The sequence below is a fragment of the Narcine bancroftii genome, chromosome 13 (genome assembly GCF_036971445.1).
Source record: "Narcine bancroftii isolate sNarBan1 chromosome 13, sNarBan1.hap1, whole genome shotgun sequence".
Classification (NCBI taxonomy): Eukaryota; Metazoa; Chordata; class Chondrichthyes; order Torpediniformes; family Narcinidae; genus Narcine; species Narcine bancroftii.
In genome coordinates this window covers 63853219-63870053 of record NC_091481.1, presented here as the reverse complement: position 1 = coordinate 63870053, position 16835 = coordinate 63853219, and the positions used below count along the sequence as shown (strand labels likewise).

The 16835-nt window shown below is 40.0% G+C and overlaps 1 protein-coding gene across 9 annotated transcripts in view; it reads left to right on the top strand.

Moving 5' to 3' along the window:
* Positions 1-16835, top strand: part of LOC138748287 (carnitine O-palmitoyltransferase 1, liver isoform-like) — an 80898-nt gene that overhangs the window by 10430 nt on the left and 53633 nt on the right. For 3 of the 9 annotated variants that reach the window (XM_069908199.1, XM_069908194.1, XM_069908200.1), the window contains exons 2-3: positions 12774-12864; positions 14226-14330. The exons of 4 other annotated variants lie outside the window; for them this stretch is intronic. The gene's annotated coding sequence lies outside the window, so the exon portion shown is untranslated. The remainder of the gene's footprint in view (positions 1-12773; positions 12865-14225; positions 14331-16835) is intronic. 2 more of the 9 variants (XM_069908197.1, XM_069908195.1) reach the window with 2 other exon arrangements.

Here is a 16835-nt window from a genome sequence, read left to right as displayed (position 1 = left end):
ATGTGCAGGGCAAGGTTTTATTTGCATGGAGTGAAAGGTTTGAAAGGGATTGCAAGTGGTAGTAGTGGAGGCACATACAAAGGTAGCTTTTATAAAATATTTTTGTTGATTTTAATAAAGTACAAAAAAAGGTACAATTCAATAAGGACAGTTGCACAAACTAATGAAGACATTCCGTATAAATAACATCAACATACATCAACTTTAAATCATATCCATAATTCATATTCTAAATAGTATATACTTTTTTAAGAGAAAAAAACTAATAATGCAAAATAAAAGGAAAGGAGAAAATAGTAACTTTTAAGAGACTTTTCAATTGATGCGTGGATAGGCAGGAGTGGAGGGATATGGCTCACTTGCAGCTGGAAGAGACTTGGTTTCATTTGGCAGTGGTCCAGATATTGTGGGCCAAAAGGCCTGTTCCTGTGCTATATTGTTTCGCTATTCATTATTCCAAATACGTGAAAGAGCTGCGGAGGAAATATTCTGCAACAAACTTGGTTTCTAAGTTGGCATTCGTCTTTGTTGTAGAGACATTGGACTGAGAAATTCACTGGATTTATTGTCATGTTGATGGGAATCCAACTTTTTTTTAGGATTGTGGCTTAAGTGAAATGTTTTGTCCACATATTTCAAAATCATGGCTAAAATACAGATTTTCCATTTTTGTTTGTACAATAACATTAATTATCTGAGTAATGAAAATGCTTACATTCATGACCACAACTCCTGTGGACTCGGATGAAAAAAGTAATTCAAATGTTCCCTTCCATTGAGATGAGATTTCTGAAAGACTTTGAAGAAGCTACAAGAACATTTAAAAATATTAATTGTATCACGTTCAAAGAGTTTTGAGTGTGGGCAGACTAAAAATGATGGGATTACTGGGGCTTGACCCTGCAGATATGTTATTGACCATACTTTGTGTTTGCATATGGATACTATAAAAATTGGCTGGAAGGAAGTTTGATCTTGTAGCTCAACTATACCCTCTTGTACGTTAGCCTGCCTTTCATGCTTGCACCATATGATTAAAGTAACTTGGCTAAGCAGACCTTTCACATGACTGTAGGAATGAACTAGTCAAACCACACGGCATCTAAAAATAACTGGTACAGGTTGTACCTCTTTAATCCAGTGATGTTAATCCATTGCCGGACCGCAGAAAATGCTGGAAAACAAATTGACCCACTAAGGGAACCCCCTACGTAAACCTATCAAAGGTAGAACAAAGCTTAAAACAGGAAATAATACAGTGGGGTGGCATAGTTAGTGCAACACCTTTACAGTGCCAGTGATTGGGAGGTTAGTACAATCTCCTTACAGACAGCTTGGGACTTAAACCCCATTCCCGATTGCTGGCACTATAAAGGTTGAATATGCTGAAGGTTGAAAGTACAAACACCTTACAGTCAGCGCAAGACTTGAACCTCTGCCCCGATTGCAGCAGATTCAACCTTTACAGTGCCAGCAATTGGGACTGGGGTTCTAGTTCTGCACTACCTGTAAGGAGTTTGTACTAACAAAAGCAGATACAAACGTGCCATACCACAGACCACCGGATAAGCGAGGTACAACCTGTATTTAATGTTAAGGTGACTCTTCATGAAAGAAACTAAAATTGAATCTGATTCACTTCATTAAAAAGCCTGCTACCTTGGTTACATAGAAATGGGACAAAAGTCAGTGGAAAAGGATAGTTGGCACTGTTGAATTGATAAGCCTGACATGTTTGTAATCTTGTAGAAGGCAGAAAATAATTATTAATATCATTTGATAATCAAATTGATGAGAAGAAAATCAAAATGGGTAAGGAGTAGTAAAATACACTGCTTCAAAATAAAAATGCTGTCAATTAGAAGGAATGGTTTGACATAGTACATCTACTGCATCTGGTGCTCCCATTGTAGTCTCCTCTACATTGGAGAGTCTGGTCACAATCTGGGAGATCGTTCCGTTGAGCACCTTGGCTCTGTGCACAGCAATTGTGGGAATCTCTTAATTCAATTTTGTCCATGACTCATGCACTGCCAGACTGAGACCACCACAATTTGGAGGAACAACACCTATTCCATCTGGGCACCCTCCAACCAGATGGCATTAGCATCAACTTCTCTGGTTTCTGTTAGTCCCTCCCCCTATTTTTAATCCCTATTTCTTCTTTCCACTTGCTTTGTCTCCTTTTCCCTCTGTCTCCTTCCCTCCAGCTCTGCGTTCACAAAGACACCTCCTACGACCAATTCTTCTCCAATTATCATGTCCAATTATCACCTTTTGTCTGTTGGTCTGTGCTCCTCCCTCTGCCCTTTCTTTCCTCCACCCCAGTTGTTTAATTCAGGTACCCACCTGCTTTTTACTTGTACCTTGAAGAAGGGCTCAGGCCCAAAACATTGGTCATACATCGTTACCTCCTATGGATGCTGCAGGACCTGTTGAGTTACTCCATAATTTCTATGAAAATGTTTTATGCTACAGAGAGGTTGAGGTAGAGGGTGTGGCAAGGTTCAGAATGGATGGGTGAGTGAATCAGACAAAAAAAAGTTCTGAAGTCAATATTGCCAAGGTGACTGTGCTGCCTGGTTATTAAATTCATTATGTTAAAGCTTTGAGATGGAGAAGGGAAGGGAGTTTTTGTTGAGAATGAAGTGTTGGAAATACCTAGCACAGTGGTTTTCACACTTTTTCTTTCCCCTCACATACCACCTTAAGTAATCCTGATGCCACAGGTTCTCTGTGATTAGTAAGGGATTACTTAAAGTGGTATATGAATGGGGGAAAAAAGTTGAGAACCACTACTCTAGACCCACTTGTTACTGAAATATTTTGCTTGCGAAAAATTGTCAGTGGCCCATTTCCTTTGTAGTTATGAAACTGCAGATAACGAGTCAATTAGGTATGATTAACACAGTGGTTTTCAAATTTTTTCTTTCTACTCACGTACCACCTTAGTAATAAAACCCTTGCTATTCACAGCCCCTATGCCATAGGGATTACTACTTAAGGTTGTATGTGAGTGGAAAGAAAACGTTTGAAAACCACTGGCCTAGCAGATCAGGCAATGACCACGGAGAGAGAGAGAAATGGTGTTAATGTTGCAGATGGATAATCTTGCAGTAAAGTGCTCCAGTTTTGATGCAAGCATAAAAAGCAACACTGAAATTTTTGAATTTCATATCGAATTCTGGAGACACGATGTAGAAGATGAGGTCAAGGTTTCCTTGCATTTTGTTAAACTACCACAAAAAGTCTCAGAAAGGTCAGAAAGACAGTGACAGGATGACTGCTCCCATTGAACTGCATGGAAGTGTGCAAAGCAGCCATTCTGCTCTGTGAGGAGATCACTTCTTGAATATAGAATGCATACATATTTGGAAGAAATGCAAGTGAATTACTGCTTCACCAAAGGTCCTATTAGCTCCTTGAATGATAGAAAAGGATGAGGTAAAATTGCAGGCATTGAATCGTCTGCATTTGTAGAGGGAAGTAAAGTGAGAAAGAGATTAATGGAAATAGTGGAATGTGGACATGTTTGATGAGGGAATTCTGGGGAAAAAAGCAGAAGATGGTGGTGGAAGGTGACAGAAATTGAGAAGGATGATCTGAGTGTGGTGCTGAGAGATTAGGGCTAGGGGATATCTTTCTTTGCCCTGGTGTGGGAAATAGATGAGATGTAGTTGAAAGAAAATATGAAAGCCCACCTTTAGAAAGTCTCATTATCAGAGAAGATATGATAGAGACAGAAGGCTAAAAGAACAGAATGGAGCTTTTACAGAGGGTGGATGGAAGGATTTATGGTTCCCATGACTACATCTTTGGGAAAATGTGAATGGAGTTAAGAGTTCAAAATTAGAACGACTTCAACTAGGCCAGTGGCTTTCAAACTTTCTTTCCATTCACATACCACCTTGAGTAATCCCAATGCCATGGGTGCTCTGTGATTAGTAAGGGATTACTTAAGGTGGTATGGAAGTGGAAAGAAAAAGTTTGAAAGCCACTGTTTTAATCGTGCCTGATTAACTTATTATGTGCACGGTTTCAGAACTCCAAAGGAAATGGACCAATGACAATTTTTCTCGAGCTAAATATTTCAGTTACAATTGGGTCTAGAGCAGTGGTTCTAAACCATTTTTTCCCACTCACAAACCACCCTGACTAATCACAGAGCACCTATGGCATAGGGATTACTTAAGGTGGTTTGTGAGTGGAAGGAAAAAGTTTGAAAACCAATGAACCATTGTTATCACAAAGGAACTTGATTGTGTGCCTGTTCCAGGGAAGAAGCCTTCATGCGTTAACAGGATGCTAACTGGAGTACTGAAAATACCAATGATAAAATTTTCAGCAATTTTCCACCTCTCTCCACTCTACTTTTCTTTTTTTCATGATATCCCTACCATGCCAGCCAGATTCCTCTCACTGAAGAGTATGCTGAAATGCAAATCTTGGCACCTTTTTAATTTGAGAAGCCTTCAGTTAATTGTTTCCATCCAGCTGCAGCAATGAAATAGTGAAGGTCAAAACTATTTCTGTAAATGAATCAGTTGCTGTTAACACTGTGAAGGATGTTATTGCCTAGGCCAGCATTAAATTTTAAATGTCTCTTTCAGTTGTGATGTAGTTCAATACATTCTGAGATAGGGAAATGTGCTTAAAAATGGAAGTCCCCCCTCTGTAGATCAATGAAAGTAGAAATGCTGAGCAGGTGCCGTGGAGTGAGAAATAGAAGTAATATTTCAGATTGAGTGTTTATCAATCAGAAAAAGTATTTCTCAATGCATAGGTGCTATCTGATTTGTGAAGTACTTCTGAATTTTACTTTAGGTTTCCTGTCCCTTCACTATTTTGTTTTTGCAGCATTTCCTTAAAGATTTTTCCATTTATATAATAGAATCCTGTCCCACTATATTCTTTAATACTCAAAATCCTGAATTTTTCTCAGCCTGGATGTCTCCTCTACCTGAATTGCGATGATTCTTTACCCTCTCTGGAAGGTTCCTCTATTTGTTCCTTTTTGTCTAACATTGCAAATTAAGCTTGATTAATTAACATTGATCTATCACTTGTAGCTGGTCTTGCAATTGAAATGAATGCATTTTACTCCTGATAATTGAGGTTCTATTGCAAATAGTATTATGGAATATTCCACATGACCAGCTAATTACGTCCTTCAGGGAGAAGGGCAAAGTACCTGCAGTTGAAAAAATGATTAGGTAGAGACAGGCAAAGCCACTCGCACCAACTGATTTGTATATTTCTGTGCATTAAATGAATTCTATTCTCCTTCCCTTCCTCTATTACTGTCACTTTCTAGGTAGTCTCTTGGAATTGAGGATGACTTTCTTCCACTCCATTTTTGTGAGCTCTCAATGGCTGATGAAGCCAGTGTGGAAACCACAGATTCTTGCACTGAGGAGCAGTCTTTTGGAAGCTGCTGTGCTTTCCCCACCTGTGCAAGGCTTCTAGATTCAAGCCTTCAGTTTTCATTACCATCCTAAATCCTGTTTCTAGGAGTATTGTCAGGAGACAATGAGGATGTTGCACTGGTTCAACAAAGTCTGTGCTTGAATTTTTCTTTTTCTTGCTGGTAATCTTCTCCTGTGTCAGAGCTCAGAACAGTGATGATTTCAGGAGTCTGATTTTTGGGCACGTAAATGACCTGGCTAGCTCAGGAATGTTGATATTGGTTTGCAAATCCTTCAGAAAATTTTTTGCATTTTGCAGTATTGCAGAACTTTTCATACTCCAATGTCTTCATATTCCAATATCCATCTCTCAGAAGCATGTGGAAGAGGACAGGTAACCATGCTTGGTTACCTACCCTCTTTCACTATTACACCACCATCAAGAATGCCTACCAAGCCATCTCACACCCACACTTCAGTAAGTCTGATCACGTGGCTGTACTTCTACTCCTAGCAGAGAAGTAGAAACTGAAATTGATAGCATCAGTGGTGAAGAGAGTGCAAATATGGTCGCGGGAGGCAGAGAAGCACCTGCAGGATACTTTGGACCATATTCAAGGATTTATCCTCAAATTTGCATGAATGTGCTATGACTGTCACTGATTCCATGAGAATCTTTGTGGATGGAAGTATGCTCTTGCGCACATACTGTGAGTACCCCAACCAAAAGCCGTGGATAAATCAGAAATCACAACCTGATGACGGCTAGGTACCCCCCAACAGAACGCTACCTTAACAGCAAAGAGGCAATTCTGGACGAAGCTAGAGAGTGAATCATACTCGCCAGCTATGACGAGGCTTGTAGGCCATCACATCCTACAAGGTGAAGCCTATCATTGTAAATGGCTTTGATGCTTTACTCTCTAATGAGCGTCGCACCTATTCTGCTCATTTTGAAAAGGAGCATTCAATTCCATCAATGAGAATCCCTACAGAAGCTGGCGACCTTGTGATATCTGTCTTAGAGGCCCTCAGTGCATCCTTCAAGAGGGTGAACCTTCGCAAGGTGTCAGGCCTTGGTGGCGTACAAAGCAGGGTACTGAAAATCTGTGTCAACCAACTAGCTGTAGTGTTTGCGGACATTTTCGATCTCTCACTGCTGCAGTCAGAGATTCCCACCTGATTCAAAAGGGAATCAGTCACACTGATGCCCAATAAGAGCATAGGCTCAATGACCATTGCCCAGTTGCACTCACAACTGCTGTAATGAAATGGTTTGAGAGGTTGCTCATGGCCAGCATTAACTTGTATCTAACTAGAAACCTGGAGCCACTGTAATTCGCCTACTGCCATAATCGATCAACAGCAGATGCAATCTCTGTGGCTCTCCACTCAGCCCTGGATCACTTTGACAACAGTAGCAGGTACATCATGTTGGTTTTTATCGAATACAGTTCAGCTTTCAGCCCTCAGTACTTGTCAGCAGGTTTCAAAACCTAGACATCTGAAACTTGGTCCTTGTCTTCCTCCTCTGAAGACCACAGTCATTTTGGATTGGTAACAACATCTCTTTACTGACAAGCAACACAGGTGCACCTCAAGAATGTGTGCTTAGTCCAGTGCTCTACTCCTATGACTGTGTGGCTAGGCACAACTCAAGGGCTGTCTACAATTTGCCCATGTCACTACGGTCATTGACAGAATCACAGACAGCAATTAGGAAGTGTACAGGAGTGAGATTGATTAGCTAGTTGAGTGGTGTCATAGCAACAGTCTTGCACTCAACATTAGCGCAACTAAAAAAACTGATTGAGGGCTTCAGGAACACAGGAGAACACAACTAGATCTTGTTGAAGGGTCAGCAGTGGAGAGGATAAAGAACTTCAAATTCTTGTGTGTTATCATCTCTGAAGATCTATTCCTGGGGCCATCATGTGGATACAATCATGAAGAAGACTTGCCAGTGGCTATATATCGTTAGATGTTTGAGGATATTTCATGTGTCACCAAAGACTTCTGCAAATTTCTACAGATGTACTATGGAGAGCATTCTTACTGGTTTCATTGCTGTCTGGCATGGAGGTACTAATGCACAGGACAGGAAAAGGCTACAGATGGTTGTGAACTCAGCCTGCGACATCATGGGCAATAGTCTTCACTCCATTAAGGCCATTTATAAGAGGCAGTGTCTCAGGAAAACAGCCTCCATCATCAAGGACCCTCCTAACCCAGGCCATGCCCTCTTCTCATTGCTACCATTGGAAGGAGGTACAGGAGCCTGAAGACCAATGTTACAAAAGTGGCTTCTTCCCCTTCGCTATCAGTCAAGGGGAATCCTGACCTCATTGCGTCTAGCGGCATAGGGGGCCAAGACGTATGGCAGCGTTCCCTGGAGATGCGGGTAAGGGCTGAGTTCATGGGGGTAGAGGTGAAGCCGTGTATTTTTTTTGAAGAAGGAGGATATCTCAGATGATTTGGAATGGAAGATCTCATCTTGGGATCAGATGCGACGGAGACAGAGTAATTGAAAGGAATAGAACCCTAATAGGGGACAGGGTATGAAGAGGTGTAGTCAAGGTAACCATGGGAGTTGGTAAGTTTGTATAAAATGTCTTTAGAAAATTTGTCTCTGAGATGGAGTCGGGAAGATCAAGAAACAGGAGAGTGTTGCAACAGATGGACCAAGTGAATTTGAGGTTAGCAGCAGTCGTTAAAGATGTTGAGCTCATCATAGATGCATGAGGTAGCACCAGTGTAGTTGTTGATGTTGGCCTGTGCTCCTCCTCCTGCCCACCCCCACCATTTTATTCAGACGCTTGTCTGCTTTTTTGCTCGTACCTTGATGAAGGGCTCAGGCCCAAAATATTGGTTATATATCAAGAATGGACATCTATAAAGTTGACCTTTTCTTTCTTGATGCTAAAAATCTGTTCGGGATTTCTTTCTACTCTGTAGGTCAGATCTCTGTGCAAATGTCAGAGACAGAAATTAAGTCCGATATTTTAAAGTTTTTTAGTTTACAAAGAAAATCGAGTTGAAACATACTTAAGTTGGGCTTTGCCTAAATTCCAGTTCTTCCCCCCCTCTTTATAACACGAATTGCACTTTAAGCAAATAAAGTGCTAAGTTAATCAGCTGCTAAACTTGTTTAAAAATGTGCTATTTGAATTGTGCAATCAACTTGACAGTTATTTGCTTATCATAGTATTTTATATTCTTTTTCTTTGGCTTGGCTTCGCGGACTAAGATTTATGGAGGGGGTTAAAAAGTCCACGTCAGCTGCAGGCTCGTTTGTGGCTGACAAGTCCGATGCGGGACAGGCAGACACGGTTGCAGCGGTTGCAGGGGAAAATTGGTTGGTTGGGGTTGGGTGTTGGGTTTTTCCTCCTTTGCCTTTTGTCAGTGAGGTGGGCTCTGCGGTCTTCTTCAAAGGAGGTTGCTGCCTGCCAAACTGTGAGGCGCCAAGATGCACGGTTTGAGGCGATATCAGCCCACTGGCGGTGGTCAATGTGGCAGGCACCAAGAGATTTCTTTAGGCAGTCCTTGTACCTTTTCTTTGGTGCACCTCTGTCATGGTGTCCAGTGGAGAGCTCGCCATATAACACGATCTTGGGAAGGCGATGGTCCTCCATTCTGGAGACGTGACCCATCCAGCGCAGCTGGATCTTCAGCAGCGTGGACTCGATGCTGTCGACCTCTGCCATCTCGAGTACTTCGACATTAGGGATGAAAGCGCTCCAATGGATGTTGAGGATGGAGCGGAGACAACGCTGGTGGAAGCGTTCTAGGAGCCGTAGGTGGTGCCGGTAGAGGACCCATGATTCGGAGCCGAACAGGAGTGTGGGTATGACAACGGCTCTGTATACGCTTATCTTTGTGAGGTTTTTCAGTTGGTTGTTTTTCCAGACTCTTTTGTGTAGTCTTCCAAAGGCGCTATTTGCCTTGGCGAGTCTGTTGTCTATCTCATTGTCGATCCTTGCATCTGATGAAATGGTGCAGCCGAGATAGGTAAACTGGTTGACCGTTTTGAGTTTTGTGTGCCCGATGGAGATGTGGGGGGGCTGGTAGTCATGGTGGGGAGCTGGCTGATGGAGGACCTCAGTTTTCTTCAGGCTGACTTCCGGTACCGCACGGATGGCAGTCTCTTCAATCTGAGGCGCCTGCAAGCTCACACCAAGACACAAGAGAAACTTGTCCGTGAACTACTCTTTGCAGATGATGCCGCTTTAGTTGCCCATTCAGAGCCAGCTCTTCAGCACTTGACGTCCTGCTTTGCGGAAACTGCCAAAATGTTTGGCCTGGAAGTCAGCCTGAAGAAAACTGATTTTATATTATTGAACCCAACACTAACCCCTCAGTAAGAGAAATTTAACCTTCTACTTAAAATGATAATTGAACTAGGACATGAAATTGGATAGGGAAAAAATCCCACTCATATTGGTTTATATATAATGGCTTTGTATTTTTTCTAAAAAAGCTGTTGTAGATTGTGCCACAAGCCTACAGTTCAGACCCACCTCGTGCAGATCATGTTACAAATTCACTGCATAAACCTGCTGAACTCGTTGCATGGATTCCTTATTTGGAGCTTGAAATTTCTTGGCAATTTCTGGGCAGAGTTTGAACACGTGCATTAAATTGTTTTCCTTTAGGAAAGAAAGAATTTTACTAACTAGTCAAGATTGATCACGATGAGAATTAGATTGTGACATAATAGTAATTCTTTTAGAACATTAATTCCTGTCTTTTCTCCTGAAAATGTTGATTTTTACTGAAGTATTATCCTCACTTTGGAGGCCCTGTCATATATATGAAACTTTGCTGCCTGACCTGATAGGACCCTCCAGATTCTCAGATTTATTGTCAGAGAACATACATGACATCACATACAACCCTGAGATTCTTTTTTTCCTGTGGGCCAGGCAGAATTACCACTGATTGGTAGTGCAAAAAAAACGACACAGTATACACATGTAAATAGATAAATGTAAACAAACTGACTGCAATACAGAGAGAAAAATCAATAAAGTGCTCAAGCAAGAGTCCTGAAATGTCCCTGATGGAGTTTGTTGTTGTGGAGTCTGATAGTGGAGGGGTACCAGCTGTTCCTGAACCTGGTGGTGAGAGTCTTGTGACACCGATACCTCTTTCCTGTTGGTAGCAGCGAGAACAGAGCGTGTACTGGGTGGTGTGGATCCTTGATTATTGTTGCTGCTCTCCGACGGCAGTATTCCCTGGAGATGTTTTCGATAGTGGGGAGGGTTTTACCTTTGATGTCCTGGGCTGTGCCCACTACCTTTTGGAGGGTTTTCTGCTCAGAGATATTAGTGTCCTCATGTCAGCCATTTTTCCACCACACATCTGTAGAAATTTGCCAGGGTTTCTGATACAAAACCTCCAAAGGAAGTAGAGACACTGACCATGCTTTCTTCACGATGCCATTAGTGTGTTGGGTCCAGAAAAGATCTTCTGAGATAGTGACTCCCAAGAACTTAAATTCGCTCACCCTCTTCATCCCAATGATCACTGGATTGTACAGCTCTGGTTTTGCCTTCCTGGTCAACAGTTTGCTCCTTAGTTTTGGTGATATTGAGTGCAAGGTTGTTGTTGGTGCATCATTTCAGCCAAGTTATCAATCTCCCTCCTGTATGCTGACCTTATCACCTTCCTTCATACATTCCACTGCTGTGGCATCGTCAGCAAATTTGTAGGTGGTGTTATTGTCATTCTGAGCCACAGTGGATGGTATAAAATTAGTAGAGCAGGTGCTCCGGTACTGATGAGAGATTGTGGAAGAGATGTTCTTATAAATTCTCATTGATTGTGGTCTGGAAGTGAGGAAATCCATGATCCAATTGTATAATGGGGTGTTGAGTCCCAGGTCTTGAAGTTTGCTGATCAGTTTTGAGGGGATGATGGTGTTAAATGTCAAACTGTAGTCAATAAAATGCATCCTGTTGAATGCATCTTTATTGTCCAGGTAGGTCTAGTTCCAGGGCTTTGTGTCGAGCCAGTGAGATAACATCTGCTGTAGACCTGTTGCTATGATAGGCAAACTGGAACGTATCCATGTCGGCACTCAGACAGGAGCTGATCTGCTTCATCACCAGCCTTTCAAAACATTTCATCACTGTTGAACTGGTTGATAGTCATTAAGGCAGGTTACTGTGCTCTTCTTGACATCTGTTTGAAACGGGTTGGCATTTTCCCTTGCTGGAATGAATGTTGAAGATATTCGTGAATTCATTGGTAAATTGGTCAGCATATTTTTAATACTTGGCCAGGTATTCCGTCAGGGCCGGATGCTTTCCTTGGATTCACTCTCCTGAAGGCACATTGTGTGCAGCAATAATTACTGAGTAAATTGGCTAGGACACAGGATAATTTCCTTGCTCTTCAGATTAATTCCATGGGCAGTAAAGAATTTTAGTTTGATGTTCATCAGGGAATTAAGACACTTTTGACAGTGTTCAAATAGCTGCAGTGGAAATCAAAGCCTGAACTTTCTTTGAGTTGTGGAGTGGCACCAACTGAGGCATGGATGGAAAATGTTTCTTCCTGAGTTGCAAGAGGAAATGATCCATTGGGATAGGTAAAGAAAATTAAATGTGTAATATTTAATTATAAATTTGTGGTGTTGGTTCTCTTGGAAATAGTTCTGAGTGAGTGTGCCATAAATGTGGAAAGAGTCCCATGACATCTCTGAAGAAGAGAAGCAGAAAAATATGAGCACAGCTATATGAAAACAGTACAGTATTGGACGACTAGGGGGATTTGTATATGCCAGATATGTGAATTTCTTCGTTGCCTGAGACTCTTACAATGCCTAATACAATTGCATTAAGAATAAACAGTTTAAAAGATGGAAGACATTGCAAAATGTGAAGTAATCTGAAAAATATCAGTATTGTAGTCCTTAATTATGTAAAGTTCTTTTTAATCAGGTAATTCCTGTATCTTACAAAATTTAAATTTGAACCCCAGTCAATGGTGCTATAACAGAGTTGCGCTAACTGCGCCACAGTCATAATTAACTCCTCTTCGCCAAAGTTTATAGATAAAGCCTTTCTAATATACTTAATAATAAATGAATAAAGATATAGCCTCTTACTAGGCAGGGAAACACTTTAGGAGAGTCGTCCAGCGGCGAGTGGTATTGGCTGGCTCTTCATCCTGGGCGATGTCATTTTATTCAAGCATAACTTTATTCAAACAGCTGTTGTGGGTGGGACACAACTGGGGCACTCTACTGGCTGAATGCTTGCTCCCATTTTCACCAAAGATTTGTGGGTTGCTTCGTAGAACATTTAGTTTTACAATTTTAAACTTTTATTTATTATTCATTTTAAATTCTATTTATTTATTTAGATTTTTCTTGCTGGTTGCTTGGGGTTGCTGGTGGCCTGAATTCTGGATAACGTGTTTTTACTATATTGGAGAAGAGGATTTAACCATGCTGGTAGCTGGCTTTATTGCTTAACGGGTTGTACTTTTACCTCATTTAGTTTTTGTTAAATTGCACAACTTAATTCTTGAAAGGGCAAAGGCTGAGAAAGAAAAGGATGAAGGAGAAATCAAAAAAATGGTTATTTGCTACCAAGCTTCACATAGGTGTTATTCATGATGTAATTATCTTTGACTTGGAGAGTTGTGTACGCAAGCTTCACTTCTGGATTTAAGCAAACAATGCAGAACAATCCTATATAAACTGTACTAAGAAAGTGCTAGATTGAAAATTAAGCACTCCTGATGTGATATTTAAAAACATTTCTTTGGTGACGTTTGTGAGGGGCATGGTGAAAATTTTAATTTCTCCTAGTCTAGCCCAACATTCCTTTTTAAAACAGCCCACACCATACAAAATAGATGGACATTTTTTTTCTATTTCATTGCTGAATCATACTGCACACAAAATGGTTGCTTCTTGTGCCAATGTGGCATTTTGTATTGATCTCTACTGTTAGGAACGAGGATTATAGGGCTTTATTGCTTTTGGAATTTAATATTGTTACTTTTAGCTTTTGGGTTTTAGTCATTAGTAATTTTATCTGAGTTTATTTTTTATTTCCTGGCATAATTTTTAAATGTTTCTTAGTTGCATATATAGCTGGCGCTAGTAATAATCCTACATATCTTTGTGGTTAATTTTAAACTTCTCCGCCCATGGATTTTTTTTTCCTTGCTTTCACCTCTCACCCACTTCTCTGAGTCACATATCTCATCAGCTTAGTTCAACTTCCTTCTCAAGCTACATTGATCCAGCCTTTTGGCGACTAGCTTGATCTCTTCATGACGGATTTGCAAGACTGTAAATTTCAAGTACAGTATAACTTTCAGATTCAGTTTGCAGTACACATTGGCTGCTAAATTTAAATAGTGTCCTGATCAGCAGTTGGAATTTGCAGGTACAGTACATTTTCTTTTCTCTATACAATTTTAATCTGCAGAAGTATGATTGAAATGGTGTGATTAACTGCTTTATTGACTACTTTGTACAGAACTACCATACATTTTGCATTAATTATCACAGTTGTGCAGAAGATTGAGACAATTTATTATTGCTATTGGCAAATGACGCTAAGCTGACCAGTAAACATCACTTATTAGCCAATCTCCCTGAATGGCTTATATCTCTGGCTTTGTTTTACAATGTTCCAAGGAAGATTAATTGTTCATTTAAAAAATAATATTTTGTTCAGTGCTTCTTGCTTTCTGAAGACATAAGTGCTGGTTGGAATTACCTGATTATGGTGATCAGTCTATTTAATAAAAGCTGTCATTACTTATGTCAGAATCTGTTCTTAACTGTTTTCTTCTCAGAAGGAGTCATGAGACAGTGTTCAGGAATGGGAAAATTGAGTGGATATTTCTTCTCGTAATGAATGTTGAAGTGTTCATATGAAGTAAATACCATTGGTTATACAGGTATACCACGCTATTGAAGGCTATTTTTGTAAAAACCCATTCAAATTCTTTCATAAAAGCGAATTTTCGTAAAGTGAGTATTTCTAAAACAAGGTATACCTGTACTTGAATTTTCAGGTAATCCTGTGTGTACTATATTATTGTGTAAGACCTAGTGAAGCATCCTATAATATTTTTGAGCTGTCTTTTGAATAAAATGTTAATTATAGCATTTTAAATTTATTAACATTGTAAATTGAGAGGCAAATATTTACTGTGGATATCATTTTAACCTTGTGCTTTGACAGTAATTAAGAAAATTGTATACCCTGATATTTACATAACATATAATTGATATGATCCACCCATGGTAAATTAATTGTGCAAGCCTCTAGCTCCTGTTGTTTCATTATCCTATCATGGAAAACCTCCGAAATGTACGGAGTTGTAGGTTAATTTGGGTGTAATTGGGCGGCACGGGTTTAAATGATCGGAATCAGCTTCTACCATGCTGGAATTAAAATATTTTTTAATATGCTTGCAACACATAGAAGGTATGACTGTGTTTATTGATGGGGAAAATTTAACCAGATATTGAGATATTGTTTTACTCTTGGCGATAGAATAGAGATGAGGGGCATGCTACTTAGACAGAAAAGTTGTAAATTACTCCTTGTCTCTGGTGAGTTTCAGAAATCTTCTTAGACAATTTCCTGTGGATCAACAATAAATTACTTTCTCTTTTAGTTATGTCGATTCTAAGATGAGGTATAAGGACATTGTGGCTTCACAGATTCTTCCACAGATGAGGTAGTAGGTGCCTTAAGGATCAGTGGGTGGTGGTTGATGGTTACACCTGATGGGTTTGAATCTGAAGTTTAAATACCTTCCGAAATTAACCTTTTCCACTTTGTGAAGTTACGGGCAAGAAATTCCCAAATGTCGGAAATGTTGCATTGCATCTTGAAGTCTGGGCACAACCTTAAATATTTTCTTGGTCTTTCTCCTAATCTCGTCCTATGATGGAACTTAGAAAATTTCTGATATTGGCCACCTTCCAGTGAAGTTAGAGGAATTTTAAATTTAGATGACGTACAGTAACAGACTCTTCCAGCCCATAAGCCCACACTACCAAAATTGATACAATCAATACCTACTGGGGAGGTGGGGGGGGGGGTGTAGATTAATGGAGTGTAAATTGGGTGACAAGAACTTGTGGGCTGAAATGGCCTGTTACTGTACTGTATGTATATTTAAATTTAAAACCTTTAAAGTTTTTTTCATAGGGTGGGAGGAAACTGGAGCACCCTTAAGAAACCCACAGAGACACGGGGAGAACATACAAACTCCTTACAGGTAGCGCCGAATTCGAAGCCAGGTCACTGCCACTGTCCTAGCATTGCCCTAACCACCACACTATTCATGCTGGATTTTGTGGAGAAGGTATTGGAGGAAGTGTTTTGCCAGGGCCTTGAGTTGCCTGCTATAGATCGTCTAGGTTTCAGTGACAACTAGAACAAGGATACTTCTACCTGATAGGCCACATATTTTGTGCCAGCACTCAGATCTTCATCTTGATATGCCTTTTCCTCCATTGACCCATCTAATGGCACATTGGTGAACTTCATCATTCATATCTGCCTTCACCCAATGCTTTTTATCCCACCAATGCTGACTTCCTCCAGCAGATTGTGTGTGACTTCACTCTCTTTCCTGAGCTGTTCAATTGTAAGTAATCTGCCTCAGGATAAAATTATGGAAATTATGCAGCATCTTCTGTTAGATTTCCACTTCTGAAACAGTTATCATTAAAAGTACAGGCAGCTGTAAAGTGCTTTGCTATGTCTTGATGTCATGAAAACATTTTTTCTTAATGTAATATTAGGAGGAAAACACATTTTGAATACTTCAATGTTGGGATATTTATAATTGTGTAATTAGAAGCTCGCAAAATTTCTAACAACCCAAGTTTCAGATTGAAATTTTCTAATTGAAAATTTGATAATCCAAAGGATTATTTAATTCGGGTTTAAAAGTTTTGTGATTATATTCTAACTGTTAAAAGATGGGGAAATTCAGTTCTTGTTAATTTGAATGGAACCCTTAACTAATTTACATATGACTTACAACAACTACAAAAAACTCTATCTTCATAGTTTGAGTGAAGAAAAATGGCCAGTGCCGCTTCTTCAGGCAGTCTTAAATGAAAGGTACAGGCCTGAAATGGTTACAATTTTTTTTCCCTTCTGATGCTGCTTGACTTGTTGAGTTTCTCCAACAGATTGCTTGTTGCTTCTTCATAGTTTCCTTAAATACACAATGTCAAACTGAACAAAAATTTCTATTTAATATCTCTTCAAAAGGATGGCACTGCTTTGCAATGCAAAATTTCCTCAGCTCTCAAAGAGTTTCTCAGGATTGAACTGTATTCTCAAGCTTATGGTAGGTCATGAACTTGGGTGCAAATACATGAATGGTGCCTTTGAGCCAAGGTAATGTTTAGATTACTAAAAAATGTGGTTTATC